The sequence below is a fragment of the Camellia sinensis genome, chromosome 9 (genome assembly GCF_055761805.1).
Source record: "Camellia sinensis isolate YWXY chromosome 9, ASM5576180v1, whole genome shotgun sequence".
Lineage (NCBI taxonomy): Eukaryota > Viridiplantae > Streptophyta > Magnoliopsida > Ericales > Theaceae > Camellia > Camellia sinensis.
The window spans coordinates 122,109,501-122,129,076 of record NC_138969.1 but is presented as its reverse complement, the minus strand read 5'-3'; the positions used below and the strand labels follow the sequence as shown (position 1 = coordinate 122,129,076).

Below are 19,576 nucleotides of genomic sequence, written 5' to 3'. Positions count from 1 at the left end.
ACATGTTGGGGATCACTTTTCAAAGAGTTATTGTCTAAATTTTTGCTTGTTCACTCGAGCGGTCTTTCTTACGCTCGAGCAGTCTTTTACAAGTTTGAGTTTCTAGGAGGGGGTCATTATATGCTCAAGTAGTGCCACGTTTCGTTTCTAACACTCAAGCTGTGTTTTGGTCACTCGAGCAATTTGTGTGTCTATTAGTTCGGGAAAAAGGGTTTTCTAAATCAATTTTCACACACTCTCTCTCTCTGTCTCTCTCTCTCTAATTCTTGTATTCAAGCCCTAAATACTCACAATCTATTGATTTCTTCACCGTAGTCCTTTGGAGAAAGAGGAAGAGCGCATCGAGAGCTTCAATCTAATCAGAGAGGACATTATTTTCGACTTAGCCTAACTTTAACCCTAGCTCTCTCTTGTCTTCTAGTCCTGAGGTAAGAATTTCTTCAACTTATGATATGATTTTTACCTTAGTTATTTGTCCATTGAAAGAATCTAGTGATTTGGGGATTTTAGGTTAAACCTAAGGTTTGATTTTGAAATGTAAAAGAGGGTTTTCAAATGGGTTCTCGAGAAAGGTTATGGGGATGTGTTTATGATTGAGATATGTTAAAATGATGGATTTCTTTACTTAAAATTGATTTTGAAAGTAAAAAAGGTTTTGTTCTAAAATCATGGATATTTGGTTTTGTGAAAGAAAATGGAAAACGGCGTTGGGTTTGAAAGAATTGAATGAATGTGTATGTTGATGATGATGGTGGAGTTGGATATGTAATATCACTCCCATTTCAAAAATGATGAGATTATATCTTTTGTTGGAAATTATTTGTTGAATAGAAATATCTGTTTTGAGCTATCAGTGCATGATAGCTTTGATTGTTATAGAAATTGCATGAGGATTAGGTGAATTGAAACTAATTACTCATGTATCTTACATTGAGCATTGATTCATACTTAAACATTGAAAATGTATTGTCTTAAGAAAAATGGGTGAATACCTTGGTGAATCTGGTAAGAGGGTGCGGTTATGGTTATTATGTTGGTCTGTGTGTCCTTGGTGAAAGTCCAAACACCTGCGCAGTTAGGTGCCGATCCTTCCGGTTAGTACTTATAAAATGACTTTGGTAGTATTTGTATAGTCTGCTGGTAGACACGTACCTAGAGATTCCCAGTATTTAGTATCCATTGCCCTATTTTTTGATATAAAAGGTTATTTTCATGAATTGATATATAATCTGGCATTGCATTGTTTTGAGATGGAAATGTAAAACGTTTGACAATTGGCATGCATATGCATCCACCTCATGACTTTGTTAAGATTCATATATTGTATTAAAGTATCTCTATTGGGCTTTGGCTCACCCTATGTAGAAAACAACTTTCAACTGCTGATGATATGCTTCCACTAAGGACATAGCTTGGAAAGACTTAAAGCCAAGAGCTTCCTTTTGTTTATTTGATATAATTATTTTTGTACAAGCCTTAGGCTTTAATTGTATTGAGCTGTACTCATTTTGATGTACCTAAGTATCAATTTGGAAAGATGTAGCCATTAGGGCATATAATTGCTTGGGTTTTCTTTTATATCAATGTTTGTACAGATGTTATATGCTATAGATTCAGGATCTAGGATTTATGAATGTATACACTCATATATCATCTTTTATATGATCAAGGATTTAAATGGAATATAAAATATGATGTTATTAATCAATTGTAAGGAATATTATGAGATGGGCTTTTGTTATTATTTTGGGGCGTTATAACTTAGTATCAGAGCTACCAGGTTTGAATACTTTGGGATCATGGAATGTGGTTTTTACCACAATGGATTATCTCCTTGGATGATATTAGAAGTAGGCCGGGTATGCTATGTGATAACATGCTTATGTGACTAGATGAGTATGTGATTTAATTTCATAGATATTGATTGGGCGTACGAGTTTCTAGAAGTTCTGTTAGAAAAGCACCTGATCACAATTATTTCTAATTAGAACTCTGGCAATGTCGCGAGACGATCATTATCTAGAAAGGAAGTTTGGTTGTGTTTATGTGATTAGGTGCTTATGTAGAGTGAATTATTTGTTGTCCACCGTATTAGGACGTGAGTGAATTAGCTTCGATACATTTGTAAATGTGTTAATCTATTGTGTTACCTTTATTAGGATTTCAGGACGTGGTGATGGTAGGTGTGACAAGCCTAGGCAGTAAAAATGCCGTTATCAGATGATATTCCGGCGCAAAAGGAGGGAGTTGGTCAGGCCAACATGGTCAAGCCAGTAGGTCAACAAGCCATGGGCATTTTGGCCCATGAAATGGTTGGAGCTTTACAGGCATCCATGGACATTCTCAAGGTTGAGAGTCAAGTCTAGGCCCATGTTGTTGAGACCAATGTTGTTTTTTCTAAAGAGGGAGTTCTTCTGGTCAAATTCGGATGAGTTTTTGGGGAATCCAAAAGAGCTACTGAAGGTGGATGAGTGGCCTAAGCAGATGATGAAGACGTTCGAGATGCTTGGCATCGAGGACGACGGGTTGAGGGTGACCTTGGCATCTTTCCAGTTGAAGGGAGATGCGAGTCAACGGTGAAAGTATGCACGAGGGTGCATTGGGGTGACTTGGGAGGTCTTTGTCAACGCTTTCCAGGATAAGTTTTTGTCTCCCACTACTAGGGAGAAGTTGAGAGATTGGTTCCTAAAGCTCAAGTAGTTGACCACATCTATAGCTGAGTTTGAGGGTGTTTTCACTAGCCTCTCTAGATTTGCACTAGAACTTGTAGCAACAGACGAACGTTGTTGCATCAAGTTTGAAACGAGGTTAAGGATCGGGCTCATTTTCAAGGAGGTCGGGTCTATGATTAGAGATTACGGTTGCCTTGTGGAAGCGACGGCTCACCTAGAGATCGTGATCAAATCTGAAGAGGAACGGATGAGGGGCTCCAAGCAGAGAAGTCAAAAAGTTTAGGGAGATGTACGGGACAACAAATGGCAAACGGGTTCCACCCCACAGCAGTCCCAGGTGGCATAGTTCAGATCCACTTTTCTTGTACTAAGTTCTGGTTCAGGGAGAGGTAGTCAAGGTGGGATCACTTGTTTTAAGTGTGGTCAGCTGGGCCACAAGTCTTTAGTTTGCCCATAGAGAGGAGGAAGGCAACAATCTGCACCATCTTCAGCTCGTTCTTAGAGCCAGAGTTAAGGGAGAAGGTAGCTGCCTACCTGTTATTAACGTGGGAAATCGAGGCACTTGAAGAGGTTTTTCCCTCAAATAAGTGGCACATCTGGTGCGTCTAGTTTGAGGCAAACACATAGCCATCAACCTACCCACTCATTACAGGCCTCGAGGGCCAATCAGTGTATTAGACCTATGCTTTGAGGGGTGAGCAAGTAGAGCAGAGACTCACAGGGTGCGTGTATGCTGTTACCATGCCAAATCAGTTGCCAGCATCTTCCGTAGTGAGAGGCAACTTTTTGTTGTTCAACTCTATTGCCAGTATGTTGATTGCTGCTGGTGCATCTCATTTCTCCATTTTGTCTGCATTCGCATCTGTTTTGGGGTTAGAAGTGTCTCAATTAGCGTCTCTGCTCAGGGTAGAGTCTCCAGTTGGGGTTAAGGTTGTCTTGGACCGAATGTTGCAGCTGTGAGATAAAGGTTGCCCATCGCCGACTTCCTTTTGCTTTCGTATTGTTAGACATGTCAGGTTTCGATGTCATCTTAGGCATGGATTGTTTGTCTTCGTACCATGCCATTATAGTTTGTTATCATCAGAGAGTTACGGTGTGCACTTCGAGTGGTGACTGTTTTTATTTTCTAGGAGACTTAGTTAATGGAGTTTTGTCTCGGGGCGAGCCTAAATTCCATCTTGCAACTTTATTGAGTAATGAGAGTGATGTGGTTCGAGTTGATTTGCCGAAGGGTAGTTTGTGAATACTTGGACGTCTTTCTAGAAGATCTTACTAGTTTGTCACCCCACTAAGAGATTGAGTTCTCCATTGACTTAATGCCTAGCACAACACCGATTTCCATGGCACCATATAGATTTACATCCGCCGAGTTGTATGAGTTGAAAATTCAACTCCAGGAACTGCTAAATAAGGGCTTCATTTTACCTAGTATATCACCTTGAGGAGCACCTGCTCTCTTTGCTAAGAAGAAGAATGGTACATTGCGACTGTGTATCGATTACTGAAAGTTGAACCAGGTAACTGTTAAGAACAAGTACCCATTACCACGTATAGATGATGTGTTTGACCAGTTGAAGGGGTCTCGTTGTTTTTCTAAGATTGACTTAAGATCAGGTTATCACCAGTTGAGAGTGAAGGAGGAGGATATTCAGAAAATGGTATTCCGTACGCAGTGGCCATTATGAGTTCTTAGTAATGCCTTTTGGGCTAACCAACACACTAGCTTCGTTTATGGATTTGATGAATCGAATCTTACATGAGTTCGTAGACCGTTTCGTGATTGTCTTTGTTGATGACATCTTAACCTACTCATCTTCTGAGGAGGAACACGAGGAACACTTATAAGTTGTACTTGAATTAGTTAGAGCACATCATTTATATGCTAAGTTTGGGAAGTGCGACTTTTGGTTAAAAGAAATTAAGTTCTTAGGCCATGTGGTATATGGGGAAAGGGTGACTGTAAACTCTTCTAAGATAGAAGTAGTGCAAGATTGGAAACAAGATAAGAATACTTTTGAGATCTGGAGTTTCTTGGGCTTAGCTGGATATTACCGACGTTTTGTGAAAGACTTCTCTAGATTGGCCTTACCATTGACTAGATTGACGAGGAAGGGAATTAAATTTGTATGGAGTGAGACTTGTAAAAAGTCGTTTCAAGAGCTTAAGGTTAGATTCACTACTGCTCATTCCAAAGAGGGGTTTAGGTTATTCAGTTGATTATGATGCGTCTCGAGAAGGTTTGGATTATGTATTGATACAAGAGGGGAAAGTGGTAGCATATAGTTCATGGCAGTTGAAGACACATGAGGGAAGTTATCCTACTCACAACCCAGAGTTAGCGGCGGTGATTTTTGCCTTAAAAATCTGGAGACATTACTTATATGGTGGGAGATTTGAAGTGTTTTCCGATGACAAGAGTTTGAAATATCTGTTTTCATAGAAGGATTTGAATTTGAGATAAAGGAAGTGAATGGAGTATATAGAAGATTATGATTTGAGTTACACTATCATTCGGAAAAGGCCAATGTAGTGGCCAACGCCTTGAGTAGGAAATCTATAAGCAATGTAACTAGTATTTTCATCCGGGAATGGAAGATGTTGTGTGACGCCCCAAAATCAGGAACATCAGATAATATATTAACCATTAAATACAGGGTTTATCTAAGGTTACAAGAGTAAGAAACGTCACTAATGAGTCCTTTGGCTAACAAGCAAGTAAGATCCTAGGAAGGTCGGTGGAGTCAAAATAGCCTCCCTTTTAAGTCCAACCACCTTAGATAGCAAAGTTACCTTTTTGACAGATCTTGACAAGGTATTAATACAAGGCTTACATGAGTTGACGGAGTATAAGGATAGGTTACAAATGTTATATATATGCAAATTACAAAAATCATGTCTTAAATATAACATGGGATCTATCACTTACAATTTTAAAACACATTTAACATAACTAATTCCTAACTCTCATAGGATAGCCATATGTCCTCAAATACTTCAGCTTTGCCTTCGACCAGCCTAATAGTCTTCAATACCTGGCATGAAACGTCGTGAGCTTTGAATGCCCAATAAACGCACACACACCTTGTCCCTTTTTCCCAATCCAATACACCATTATATTTATAGTAAGCAAGTAATGAAACATGATATTCAAGTCAATAATAGCAATTTCAATAATAGAGGAAAGGAACACATCATTCAAATAGATAACAAGGCTATAATGTTAGTGGTTAGTATTCTAGAAATCTCCCAAAGAGATTTCATTCTCCCAACCACAAGAATTGGACACCGGACTATTCGGAACTCCCCCTTTTGCTGCTTTATTGTAGAACTAACCTCGGATGCCTACCAACGGTAATATACTGCGTAGCACCAACCACAGGGCCTCAAAAGGGACGGCGAAAAAAAAAAGGTTTTATCACCTAGAATCCAACCTTATCCGTCCAATAAAAGTTTTATCCTCCTAAATTTCCCATCTGGAGCCAACCTTATCTCACCAATCAAACCATCGCAAAGAGTCCGAATACGTCCGTTCCATTCCAGGGTTTACGCGATAACTGCTTGCACAAGACTTAACCTTCAATTAGGGAGCACATCCCATCAATCCATACATAACACATTATCACCTCTTCAATATTCAAGTGATTGAAAACCCAATACCACCCCAATTAAGTTTTCTGTTTGGATCAATGTTTTAAGTCAAGTTAGAACAAATTCAACAAGATAGTAATATCCACATAAGCATGAGCATCATTAAAATGAAGAAGATAAGGAACATAACCATAACACATGAAATACCATACCAAGACATGATCATAAACTAATAAGCATATTCATATACACAAGAGCATAAAACACCCATGCAAAACTCAATTTCCAAATTCAATACCATTTAAAGATTAAAATCAAAAGGGCTATTTCAGATATTTCCCAAACCTAGCCTTCCTATAGTTCGTAGAGAATTTAATCTAGTTTTCAGAACATGTTTCGGAAATGTGATAGCTTTTCTAGATTTTTAGTTATTTAAGAAATGTTCCAGTGCTATCCAGATTCGTCGACCATTATGAAATTAGAGTTTCTCACAAATTGCTCACTCGTTTTCAATGAAACCAATTTTAGTTGAAAGATAACTCCTTAAGGAAGATTTTGACATAAAATGGAGGTCCAGAAGATTTTTCTACATTTTTCTAGAAATTTTGAAAGTTGGATGAAAAAGAGATTTTTCTGGCACAGTTCTTGAAAATAGAAATTTGGTGAGAAAAGAGGTCAACTAGGGAAAATTTTCCACTTATCTTGTGAAGAAAACTTGATAAATAATATGTATTAAACTCAAAAATTTAAGGTGAAGGTGTGCCTTTGGAAATTTTGAGAGTTTGATATGGAAAAAGGTAGTCTTATACCGATTAAGAGAAATACAAGAAGGGTAGAATCAAGGCTCAACTCCTTTCATTTTTAACACAAGAATACCATTAGAACACATCTGAAAATACCATTTTAAACTTCTAATAACATGTATTTGAAAAAGGAAAATGAAAGAGAGAGTTGTGTTGTGGTTTACTTAAATGCTTATGGAACTAGTTTTGCAAGACTTGCTCTATTTCTCTTCTTTCTCCCTCCCACAAGCTCACTCTCCACTCCTCTCCCTCTCTCTAGGACATGTGGGTGTGTGGGTGTGGTGTTTGATGTTCATATAGATGGAGGATGGTGGTGTATTTATAGGAAAAATAGTGTGAATTGTCTAAAATGTCCTTTGGTTGAAATGTAATGGAATTGAGTTGTATTTAGTTCAAATGAAATGGAATAGTGGATAATTAGGACCTTAATTATGTATTTAATTATGATCTAGTTAGGCTTAAGTCTAATTTAATCCATTCTAGTTACAAGTACATTAGATATATACATGTATATATATAGAATTGGTACCAATGTCATAATTATTTCCATGATTCAAGGAATTTGTCTCTAAAGTACAATGATTATAGCCTTGGAGGTATGATGGCTGGCCATGTGCTCAAGATTTGGGGAGATTTTGTTGATTTTATGTATATATATGAAGATATTTGTGTATAAAATTATTTATTTAAGAAAAGTACAAGTATATATATGTATATATGTGTGTAATGGTACTAGTTTGGGGTCAAAATGTGATTTAAGAAAAATATGAGGGCATTGAGTTTAATTTTTGAATTAGAACATTTATTTTAGTGTCAAATTAAATTAAATTGGTGTTAGAGAGTCTAATTTGGTATGGATTTATTGTTTCGAATAAAAACGCGATCAACCGACGAACGTGATAAAGACTGGAAAAAAAAAACTAAGGTTTCCAAGTGGTAATTTCATATTTAGGGAGTCAATTAGAGTATTAGAAATTATTTCTAAGTTTTCGAAATCGATTAGGGTTGGCGGTTTTTTGTTGGCGCATGTATTTTGATCATAGGGTTACAATTAATTAAGAAACTGAGGGGACTTCAAGGAAATAATTTAAAGGCAAGGGACTTAATAGGGTTTACAAAAGTTAGGGGTCTCACATGTTGGGCGCTATTGGCGAGTTTGATTTGCATCTTGGAGAGTCCTTTGAGTCAACCATTTTGTTAACTGTAGTTGCACAACCTATTCTAGTGAACCGAGTTATAGAAGTCTAGCGGGGTGATCACGAAGTAGAGGCTATCTAAGGAAAGATATCTGGTGGAAAGGTGGAGAAGGGCTTAAACGTGTATTCTTACTTGAGTGTGAGATATTTATAACGTCTTTTTGTGCTAGAATCTTGTAAGGAGGAGGTACTTCGAGAGTTCCATCATTCACACCTTGTGGTACACCCCAGAGGCACAAAGATGTGCCATGACCTTAGTCGCCAGTTTTGGTGGAGGGAGATAAAGAGAGACGTAGCCTTGTTTGTTTTAAGGTGCCTTATTTGTCAACAAGGGAAGGCCGAACGTCAATACCAGCGGATTTGTTACAACCCTTACCTATAGCCGAGTGAAAATGGAGGAATGTCATGATGGATTTTGTTGTGGGTTTTTTGAGGACTCAACGGGGTAATGATGCCGTATGGGTGATAGTCAACCGATTAACTAAATCAGTACACTTTGTACCTATGCGCACAAGTGACACGATAGATTATCGTGCTGACCTTTATGTTAGGGACATAGTTCGACTTTATGGGGCCCCAGTGACTATCGTTTCGAATAGAGATCCATGTTTCACTGCTCGGTTGTGGCAGAGCCTACAGAATGCCTTGGGCACTAGATTAACGTTTAACACAGTTTATCATCCTCAGACTGACGGGCAGTCTTTTAGATCTTAGAGGACATGCTTCGGGGTTGTGTTCTTGATTTTAAGGGGTCGTGGGAGAGGCATTTACCTTTGGTGGAGTTTGCTTATAACAATAGCTTTTAGGCGAGTGTTGGTATGGCACCGTTTGAGGCCTTGTATAGCCAACCACGTAGATCTCCAGTGTGTAAGGCCAAGGTGGGTGACGCACCTATGTTAGGTCCTGAATTGGTCCGGGAAATGACAGAGAAGGTTGCGCTTGGTTTCAACTTAGAGTCGTTAGAAGAGTTATGTCAACTGTAGGAGGAGACCTTTATCTTTTGAGGCAAGAGATCTTGTATTCCTGAGAACATCACCGAGACAGGGTTTAATGAGATTTAGGAAGAGTGAGAAGTTGTCTCCTAGATTTATTGTGCCTTTTGAGATTCTAGAGCAGATTGGGGAGGTAGCTTATCGTTTGGCCTTGTCGCCCCAACTTTCTAGAGTTCATGACGTGTTTCATATTTGTATGCTCTAGAAGTACGAACCTGATCCTTTACATGCGTTGGATTGGACCGAGTTTGAGGTAGATAAGGATGCCTCGTACGAGGAGAGACCGGTACGAGTTTTAGCAACTCGAGACCAAGTCTTGCAATGCAAGACTATTCCATTGGTTAAGGTATTGTAGTGACCTCGTGGGATTGATGAGGCGACTTGGGAGTGTAAGGCAGAAGTCCGTGAAACGTATCCGGACCTATTTGTTAATGTTTGAGATTTGTATTAAAAATCTTATTCATGTTGTGAAATGTAAACATTGTAAATGTTTTGGAAAGTTGAATTCTAATATTTGGTGTTGAAAAACTCTGTTTATCATTGTTACAAGTATGGATGATCAATGGTTTGGTCTAACTCTAGTGATTTTATGTTTGATTTAAATTTCGATGACGAAATTCCTCAAGGGAGGGGAGATTATAACGATTCTGGTTTAGAGCCAACCCATTTCTTGCTTTTGAATCCGGGAATCAATATCCTTAACTATTATTCATTTCATTTTCATCTTGTTGTTAGTTGAGTTTGGTTGTTTTGGAGTTATTGTTGCGTGTGGAACAGGTTGGGGACTAGTTTTCAAAGAGCTGTTGTCTAGATTTTGCTTGTTCGCTCGAGCGATTTTTCTTGCACTCGAGCAGTCTTTTACAGTTTAAAAAACTTTTGGAAGTAGAGTATCTTCGCTTGAGCGGTATTTCTTGTGCTCAAACGATCTTTTACAAGTCTCAGTTTTTTGGAGAGGGTCATTGTGCGCTCGAACGGTGTTTTTGGTCGCTCGAGCGATGTTACTTTTTGTGTCTAACGTTTGAGCGGTGTTTTGGTTGCTCAAGCGGTCTGCGCGTCTATTAGTTCAGGAAAAAGGGTTTTCTAAATCACTTTTCACTTTCTCTCTCTCTAAAACATTCCAAAACCCTAGTTTTTCACTCTCTCTCTCTCTAGTTCTTGCATTCAAGTTCTAAATACTCTCAATCTATTGATTTCTTCATCCTAGTCCTTTGGAGAAAAAGGTAGAGCACATCGAGAGCTTCAATTTAATCAGAGAGGATATCATTTTTAGCTTCGTCTAACTTCAACCCTAGATCTCTCTTGTCTTCCAATCTTGAGGTAGGGATTTCTTCAACCTTTAGTATGATTTTTACCTTAGTTATTTGTCTATTGAAAGAATTAAGTGATTTGGGGATTTTGTGTTAAACCTAGGGTTTGATTTTGCTTTCAAATGGGTTCTTGAGAAAGGTTGTAAGGATGTATTTATAGTTGAGATATGTTGAAATTATGGATTTTTTTACTTAAAATTGATTTTGAAAGTAAAAAGGGTTTTGTTCTAAAATCATGGATATTAGGTTTTGTGAAAGAAAATAGAAAATGATGTTACGTTTGAAAGAATGGAACGAATGTGCATGTTAATGATGGTGGTGGAGTTGGATATATAATATCACTCTCATTTCGAAAATGATGAGATTATATCTTTTGTTGGAAATTATCTGTTGAATAGAAATATCTATTTTGGGCTATCGGGAGAGGGTAACTTTGATCGTTATAGAAATTGCATGAGGATTAAGTGAATTGAAACTAATTACTCACACATCTTACATTGAGCATTGATTCATACTTAAATATTAAAAATGTATTGTTTTGAGAAAAATGGGTGAATACCTTGGTAAATCTAGTTAGGGGGTGTGGTTATGGTTATTATGTTGGCCAATGTGTCCTTGGTGAAAGTTCATAAACCCATGTGGGTAAGTGCCGATCCTTCCGGTTAGTACTGGTAAAATGGTTTTGGTAGTGTTTGTATAGCCCATGTACCTAGAGATTCCTCGTATTTTGTATCCACTACCTTATTTTCTGATATAAAAGATTATTTTCATGAATTGATATATGATCTGGCATTGCATTGTTTTGAGATAGAAATATAAAACGTTGACAATTGGCATGCATATGCATCCACTTCATGACTTTGTTAAGATTCATATATTGTGTTAATGTATCTCTATTGGGCTTTGGCTCAACCTATGTGGAAAGCAACTTTTAGATGCTGATGATATGCCTCCACCAAGGACATAGCTTGAAGCCAAGAGCTTCCTTTTGTTTATTTTATGTAATTATTTTTGTATAAGCCTTGAGCTTTAATTGTATTGAGTTGAACTCATTTTGATGTACCTAAGTATTGACTTAGAAACATGTAGCCACTAGGGGTTGCTTGGGTTTTCTTTTATATCAATGTTTGTACACATGTCATATGCTACAGATTCAGAATCTATGATTTATGAATATATACATGCACATGCCATCTTTTGTATGATCAATGATTTAAATGGAATATAAAATATGATGTTAATGATCAATTGTAAGGAATATTATGAGATGAGCTTTTGTTATTGTTTCAGGGCATTACAGTTTACTAGCACCTCCACGATTCTGATTATACACGGTTGCCTACCAACTTCATTTCGACAATATTATCTATTGAGAGGAAACCCCCAAGCTTTCTTAAAAACCTAGAAAGTGTGGAGTTTTGGAAATGGAATTTGATTGAGGATAGTCATGAGACTCTTGAGAAATGATGATTGTTGAATACATTTGAAATGTTGAGATTGTTGGAAAAATCATATTGATTTTAGAAAGTTGAGAATGTGTTGGATTGTATACTATTGTTGTTTAACTTTAATTATCGAATTAGAGATAATTGTTTTGGCTATTGACGGAGGATAGCATTGTCGTGTTGTAGAAAATTGCATGTGAACTAGGCAAATTAAAATATTTATAAATCACGCATAACATTGAACGTATCATGAGATCATGGATTTCCATTGTTTCGTATTTTGAGAATCTTATTGAAAATTATTTTGTTGAAAACAATTGTAACCCAAAAAAAGAAAACAATTGTAACATTTTTGAGGAAAAAAGAGTAAATACCATGTTGAATTTGGTTAGGAGATGTAGATGTGGTGTATTAATTTGACTTTTGATCCATGGTGAAAGTCTAAAAACACACGCAGAGTAGCTTCCAAATTCCTTCCAGTTAAGAGCTAGTAAGGTGGATTGGTAGTGCTTTATGAGACTACTTACAGACACCGGCTAACGATTACCAGAGTTGTATTTACTACCATGTTTTCTATTGAAATGAAAAGCGTTTGAATTATGGTCTTGGTACTAATGCATGGCATTTGAATCTCAAAATGGAAATCTTACGTTTTGTCATGGCATTTCATTTGCGTTCACTACATGACATCGTTAAAAATTATACACATCATTAAGATTACCTCTACTAGGTTTTATGCTCATCCATGTGTGGAAATAACTTTTCAGGTGTTGACAGTATGCTTTCGCCAAGGAGATAACTTGGGAGAATCTTGGAACCTGAAGCTCGTTTTGTTTATCTTACTTTTTGTATAACCAAGTGCTTTGATGTGTTGGGCTTATGATCCACTTTTGACGTAACCAGGAAGGCCTTGGAAATTGGTAGCCTTTAAGGCAAGAACTTGTATTAGTTTAGATTTCGTTTCCTATAGATCACATGTTATAAATTCATGTTTTAGGATCAATGAATGTATTAACACATGTGATTTTATTTGGTAAATCTATAATGGACATCTATGAATGAAATACTGGTTTGGCATGATTTAATTATCGAATGATAGAGATTAATTATAAGCTTTTGCATAATTAATGAGAGATAACTGATGGTTATATGATATAACTATTTGTTAAAGTTTTCATATTTGTGGGGTGTTACAAACATTGTGATAAACTATGAGATTTTGAAATCATAATTACTAAGAATGGAAAATGGATTTTGAGCATTATATATTGGCATCATGCTCATATACATCTATAGAGACATATAAATTGTATTTGAGATTTGCCTACTAAACTATATGTTTATCTCACGTTATTGAAATCTTTTTAGGTACTGATAATGTACCACAGTCATGACTTGGTGTGAAAATATATGTATGAGCTAGAAGAGTTCTAATGATCTGTTGGCCTAGGGACTTTGTTTTGTAGGCTAAGCGCCATTCTTTTGTAAGGGTTAAATCCCTTTTCTTTCGCAGTAAGCCTATGAATATTTTCTTTGTATTGAACGATAACCGCTTTTGATTTACATACTATATATTCATGCCATGTAGATGATGAATATAAGATACATGTAATCAACACCTCTCTTATACAACTGCCCATCATATGGAATGAATGTGATGGATTTTAACTTAATTGTTCTGCTTTGTTTGGCATTTGGTTGTACCAAGTACTCTATAATGGGCTACCTGTTATCCTCTTTTATTTTCATTGTATATGTTTCCATTGGAAATCCTTTTTCTAGTAGTGGAATTAATCTTTTCCTAATCAAAGATAAACAAATGGTTTTCTCATGTTCAGGCACAATTTTTTATGTTGAACAATTCAAAACCACTTCATTAGCTTCTTTATTTGTAAGTCTTGAAATGTAAGTTAAATTTACTTGTTTAAGCCTTGATAGAAGGTGAAATGAAACAATATAATGTGCTAATAAAGCCTTAGTATAGCACTTAAAGTCATCAACTAATTGATTTCTCATCAATTATGGATCCCAATATTTGGTTTTTACTCCTTTTGGAGACCAAATTACAAGTCCTATTCCCATGGTTGGATTTGTTCTCAAACTACCAAATCATAATATTTATGGTACTGATTTTTCAACATAGAGATGATCTGCTAAGAAATCAACCAAAGTTTGGCCTTTCATTGCCTTTTGAGCAACACATTACAGACAGAACGCTAATATCATACTTTCTAGAGGCAACAAAGGAATATCTCTTAAGAATTTACTTCTTAAATTGTAGGTCAATCGTAATAACCTTTCGAACTATGTTTCACGTGTATATGGTTTTTTTTTTTAACAATTTTAGTGGTAACAATCTTCACAGTGGGATCCTTATAGTAGGTCTTAAAAGAAGAAACATTTATTTCTTGTCGTCATGATAAAACTTCATATCTAGAGATCTTCGAAGTTAACTCAACCAGGTCTCCAAATTTATTTGTATCAATCTTCTACTTAGCAATTGTGATGCCTTTTTTTGATAATGTTTCTAGCTTCACTGCCAAATCATCCTTTTATGCTTCAAGTACTGATTGGAAAAACTACGTATTGAATATTTTTGCCAATTGTTGCCAATTTTGGACTAAACCTCGTAACTATGGGATCCCATTTTCCTGATAGCTAGAGGTTTGGCCACTCCTTCAATATCTCAAGTAAACAAGGTGCAATGTCAGATACGGATGACTAGTCTAGACTTAGCATATCTAATGAAAATCCACCAATCATACAAAAGTGCTACATCTAGATCAAATATGAGACATGGAGTCGTCATCTAATCTTTTAGATAGAATAGAAAACCCTGACTCGTACCTAAAGGCCATGATCCGTCATCGCCAAAGTGTCTCAGCTCGAGAGTCTAGGTATTATTGGGGAAGGTCATTTCTTAAGCGCACTCACTCACCTAATCAACGATCGACCTGTACTAATTCTTGATATGAAATTCATTAACACAATACGAACATGTAACCCAATTATCAATGCTAACATTACTATGTGAAACAAATAAATCTAGACTAAACCACCTATTTTGGAATTTTTCAATCTCTCGTGTTTTCAAAGAGTTTTTGATACGGCTAGCCCATCAAAAAAAAAAAAAAAAGAAAAAAGAAAAAAAAAGAGGTGAGATAACTTGCAAACGGGAAGATCCGAACTATTCCAACTTGGGCAATAAAGCCTCCAATTAGTGGGCAAACACAGAGTTTATATCACATAAGCACATAGTCGCATGGTATAATATGCTAGACATGATAAAGAAATAATCATACATAGAGGATGCATAGAAATAGAAGAAGGTTCACCTAGTACTCCTCTGCACCATGACATGTGCGTAAAGGGTTAGAAACCAATACATGATCTTAGATACAAATCTAAGTGATAAGATACAAAGGAAATAATGAGAATACTTACCAAGTACTCCAGCCAAGTACAACAAAAGATAAATAGCTAAAATTGGCTTGGGCTTCTATATCAACAAAAATAAAGACAATGATGAAATAAGAAGGCTTCAATGAGGATAGAGAGATTATCTCCCTCTAATACGTGAAAAGGGGTACAAAGTACCCAAATTTATGAAACAGTGACTAGATGGGAGATTCGGTCTACTCTCATGAAGGAAATCCTATCTGGACTTTTATATTAACAAAAATCAATCAAAATAACAAACGAGGAAAACTCTAATGATGAGAGAGAGGTTCTCCCCCTCTTACTCGTGAAAATGAGTATAAGCTACTCAAATTCATGTAAAAGAGGTTCAGGAGGAGAGATCTAATCACTTCTCATAGAGGAAACTATACCTGGGTTTCTAACCCATAACAAACCAAGAAAAAGCAAGTTGGACTTGGCCAAAGTCGCTATACAGACCTTCACTAGCTACAGAAAGGGGTAGAAGAAAAGAGAGTCCAACTAAACTATCAGTAACAACCCAACAATGATCTCAAGAAAATTCCAACAAGAAAGAAAAAGAGATGGAAGATGCAAGAAACTCAAGAATGGAAGTAGGGATTACCTCTAGGCTTGCAGAGATAAAGCCCAAGCTAGTCACAAGCTCCAATCTAAACTCCCTCACGCTGGTGAAGATCTCTAGCTCCAAAACTCTAAGCAAATGTACGAAGAGAGTAGCCCAAGTGTATAGGTATATGAAACTCTATGCTCAAAACTCTCTAAACCTCACTCAGATTGATTAAATTACTCAAATAGTTAACTAGTTTAAATTAGGTTCCCTCAATAAATTTACCAAATTGACTAAACCTAGTCAAATTTTCCAACCCTTAATCTTTTAAGATGAGGGGGTTAAAAGGGCTTGGGGTGCTTGGAATATACCATTTGATCGTTAAAGATTTGGATGGCATATTCCAAGATACTAGGAGACACCTCATGAGAAATTTGTTTTGGCTAACGTTGGCTGGCATTCGCCTGACAAGAGTTGTACGTCCAACCAAGAGTGGTTCATCGTGTTTTCTCAAAAATTTGTTTGGTAGAGCAAGAATGGTTCGGGCATGCTGACCAGGACTGAAGTGGTCCTAATGTACTCGCTCTGACCAATGTTGTTTTTCGTGTTTCTCTAACATTGTCCGGCCGACCAATCATTGTCCAGCGTTACTTTTCTCAGAAGGTCTCCCTGTCTTCTCGTTAGTTCCAGCTTTCTAAGCTCTCTTTTCTAAAAATAGGTCAACCACTTTTGGAAATATAATGCTAATAATGGCCGAAATGAACGAAAAGGTACCACTTGCCTTAAAAGCATTTTAAAAAATATAGGTTTGAAGGCCTGCAAAACTCTTTGGCCAAAATAGGTGTAGGAAGGTTTGTCTCTCTTCATCCATCACTTCTGCTTAAAATGATTTTTAATTTCATCATCGAAAGCTTCGAGTTAGAGCCCCCAAGTCGTAGGGCCAGTAAAAAATGGGGTGTCTACAACAACAAACAAGTATACCACGTTAAAGTTTCTCTAGTTAAAGAAATAAGGAACATTCTAAGTTTTATGCAATCATTACTTGAAAATTTCCCTCATTGTCCAGTGAACCTTCAATGTGTTCAATGGTTGACTAGCTTCCACTTCCTGAGAATAAAGTAATAAATCTGAATCCCATTAGGAATTCATACAACCTATTTACCTACTCAACATATTGTCTGATATATACTAGAGATTGTACCCACGTGAGCCATAGTTCCATAAATATCTTGTGTGAGACCAATAATGTTATCTATTGGTAAGGTAGGTGTTACAACAACCATTGGTGGTTGTTTGAGCACTGAAGGTGGAATATTTTCCATCATTCTTGGTTTCTTGTTTACATGCCTAATTGGTTTCACCCACCCTCGAGCCCTTGTTTGAATGCTTGATTATTTGCTAACCTTAGAGATAGTCTTACTATAGTATCATTTCCTCCCAAATTTTGCTCATGTGGAGAGTAATTAGTCATTTTGCTTATATCATTCCATTGGAGGCATTAGCTTATAATAAAATTTTTGTGTGTTTTCAAGATCACAAATTCTTCTTTGAGAGATACTAGATTGTTGGCTTTTTCTATTGGCCATCTCCAACCATATGTTGGCAATGATCCTCTTTATAATGTCCATTCATTCTTTGTTGAAATGGTAGTAAGTTATTCTCTATATTTTGGAGAAATGGTGATCAAGGGGATGTTACCTCTCTAACAAATTAGTTGCCAAATTATTAACATAACTCATTAGTTGTTGGCCAAGTTGTTTTATAATTGGCCCTATCTAGAATAAAACTTAGTTTGAAACCACATTTAGGTTAGAAATGTTAGGACTTTACTAACCAACACTATCACTTGCCTATCTATTATTATTTTAAGGAAACTTCCCTGTTTAAGGCATTTATAGCAACCTTTGCTTCTCTCCTTACATCTTGTACATTGTTAAAAATATTACTTCTTATTATCTTTGTCCTTGTCATGGAGCACTAGAAAGTGTGTCCTATCGGGTATGCCAAAAAAAAAAATGTTGGCTTTCAAATGCCTTTGAATGACATAATTGTAATTTAGGCATGGTAGAAAAGGTTCAACAACCTTTTTAGATTTAAACCTAAGCTAATTAAAAACTAGATGAATGTCTTAATGGTTCTTTTGTCTTAATGTGCCAACTTCAGGGACAAGTAATACATAATTAAAAGTAAAAAGAAAGTACAAGGAAATAAAGTGAAAAGTAATTGAATTAATGAACAATATAACTACTAAAAGAGAAGTTAGAATTGATTGAATGAACAATACAATTTCAAGATCACACTATCTTGCTACTCCTACTCTTATCTTTGAAGTTCCTCCTATGGTTATAAGAATCGAATCCACTCCTAACTAGTGAGAACTACTACTAAGAAAATATAATAATAAGTCTAGATTTTAATCTAGAGGTTCATTTCTCCTTCAATTGGCCTTCTATTTATAGGCACAATGCTTCAACTACTCACTACAACGTATTCAGTTTTTTGAGACAAAAAATTAACGACAAAATCATTTTTCAGTAATGAAATGTTGTATTTTTAACAATGAAATTGGAAATTTAGTGATGAATAACCATCCTTTTGAGACCATTTTTTTTTTCCTCTCAAAAAGTAAACTTTTTGGCACCAAATTAAGTTATCCCTACAAGTGCATTTTTAGCAACATTTTCAAAATTCTGTCGCTAAAAGCTATTTTTTTGACTTTTGGGATGACCTTTAAATGACGACTTTCATGATGACATGAATTGATCCCCAAATATTCTTTACAACAAAATTTTTACTTTTGGGGACAAAAACATTTGATTCCTAAAACTTTTATAGGTTGCAGTGGCTTATGATCGCTTACGACAACCTGTGATATTTCTTTCCTTCTCAAGCATTGACTTGTTTCCCTTTTCTTTCCCTCATTTGTTGTTCCAATAATGGTGCTAGTGTCTCTTGCATTTGAAGAAGCTGCACATTTGTTTTTTCTTGACTCCCATAATTGCCCATGACCCATGGATGTTTCATCTTCTTAGGAGTTTGTGGACTTGTTATGTGTTAGATACTCTCTTCAAATATCTTTAGATTTACCGTTTTAACTATGAATAACTATTTTGCACCCATTTCAGCCAATAATTGGCTATTCAATTCAACTATTGTAAACAAATTGAATATATTCCAATGCTCATAAATCTTTATAACGACCAGCCACACTTGTTTATACTACCATTGAATGCCTAATCGCTACTTGTTATCCAGTTAGTTGGTTTGGATATCAACTAGGGTGTCGGATTTGGTGGTTATAGTCTAGGGTGGTGAAAGTGAGTAGATGAGTGGCATAGATCAAGAGAATAGGTAGAAGAGTGGCAGAAGTGGGTGGCGAAGGGGCAGGGCTAGCCACAATGGGTAAGAGAGCACTAGGGTGAGGGGAGGTTGTTGGGAATAGTGAGGGAGAATGGTGGATATGATGGCAATGACGGAATAAGTGGCTAGGGTTATTTCTAGAAGAAAACTAAGAGAGACGCGGGTAATTTCATAATTCTACCAAAAGATTTCATATTTTTGTAATTAATTTTGGTTCTTCCACCTGTG

The 19,576-nt window shown here is 36.4% G+C and overlaps 1 protein-coding gene across 1 annotated transcript in view; it reads right to left on the bottom strand.

Annotated features, from left to right (window-relative positions):
• LOC114289342 (putative LRR receptor-like serine/threonine-protein kinase At1g53420) overlaps positions 1-19,576 on the bottom strand; it is a 129,741-nt gene that overhangs the window by 59,112 nt on the left and 51,053 nt on the right.